Source organism: Mandrillus leucophaeus, unplaced genomic scaffold (assembly GCF_000951045.1).
Source record: "Mandrillus leucophaeus isolate KB7577 unplaced genomic scaffold, Mleu.le_1.0 Scaffold639, whole genome shotgun sequence".
NCBI classification, from domain to species: Eukaryota; Metazoa; Chordata; class Mammalia; order Primates; family Cercopithecidae; genus Mandrillus; species Mandrillus leucophaeus.
Genome location: NW_012106908.1, coordinates 1,197,258 through 1,198,545, shown reverse-complemented (window position 1 = coordinate 1,198,545; position 1,288 = coordinate 1,197,258). Strand labels below are relative to the sequence as shown.

The window sequence follows — 1,288 nt, the reverse complement described above, 5'->3', positions numbered from 1 at the left end:
ATGGACATTTGGGTTTGTTCCAAGTCTTTGCTATTGTGAATAGTGCCACAATAAACATACGTGTGCATGTGTCTTTATAGTAGCATGATTTATAATCCTTTGGGTATATACCCAGTAATGGGATCATTGGGTCAAATGGTATTTCTAGTTCTAGATCCTTGAGGAATCGCCACACTGTCTTCCACAATGGTTTTAACTAGTTTACACTCCCACCAACAGTGTAAAAGTGTTCCTATTTTTCCACATCCTCTCCAGCACCAGTTGTTTCCTGACTTTTTAATGATCACCCTTCAAACTGGTGTGAGATAGTATCTCATTGTGGTTTTGATTTGCATTTCTGTGATGGCCAGTGATGATGAGCATTTTTCTAAACATTTAAAATATATTTCTAAACAGAATGGGCCAACTCAGTCACAGTAACTGTTGATCTCTATAGCAGAGCAACCCACGAAGACAGAACTGATTTTTTTCCCATAATCAGGAGTGAAAAATATACAACTTGTTTCTGAACCAAAACCACAATTTCTGCAGTTTAAAATGTTTCACTGCTAATACGGCCCTGGTAGAAATTATGTAGTTTTTTTTCTTATTTAAAAAAAAATTAAAACAATTTCCTAAGACGCTGAATCCTCAATCTGGAATGTAGATTCTGAGCACACAGCAGCTCAGTTACCCTAAAAAATAAAGAAAAAATTCCCATCACCTGTCTCAGTAGGGCCTGAAAGAAGTGGTGTGGGGAAACCCCTGCTTTAGTATGGAGAGTCACGGCCCCTTGACCCAGACCGAGACAGTGAGTAGCCATAGCTGGTCCTTCTCTCAGGATAAACTCGGATGTAGGAAGTTTCACTATCATGAGAGCAGAATTTGATGTCATCCAGTTTACGCAGGGCATATTCCATGTCTTCTTTTCTGAGATACTCAACCATCCCCACACCATCCTTCTGCACGTGGGCATAACAGACATCCCAAACTGCTCGCATGTGATCCTTCAGGTCCTGCCAGCTGCCTGATGGAGGAAGTCCTGAAACAAGAACTCGGAAATCAGATCTTCTTGTAGAAGGTCAATTCCTCCCACCACGGAGCCACCCACCCCGACCTCCATAAGTCCTGGGGAACTCCACACGAAGCCAACACTGGCCATAATCATACCCATTTCTTCCATAAATAGCATCCTCTGCATCTCGGGGGTCCTCAAAGTGCACGAAGGCAAAGGGCACAAGGCCCTGCCAGTTCTTGAGCTCGATTTCGTGGATGCGGTCGTACTTGTAGAAAAAGTCTTCCAGGTCCT

At 42.9% G+C, this 1,288-nt stretch overlaps 1 protein-coding gene and 1 pseudogene across 1 annotated transcript in view; both read right to left on the bottom strand.

Moving 5' to 3' along the window:
• AP3B2 (adaptor-related protein complex 3, beta 2 subunit) overlaps positions 1–1,288 on the bottom strand; it is a 55,921-nt gene that overhangs the window by 37,472 nt on the left and 17,161 nt on the right. The window lies entirely within an intron of this gene.
• Positions 675–1,288, bottom strand: part of LOC105554289 — an 8,150-nt pseudogene continuing 7,536 nt past the window's right edge.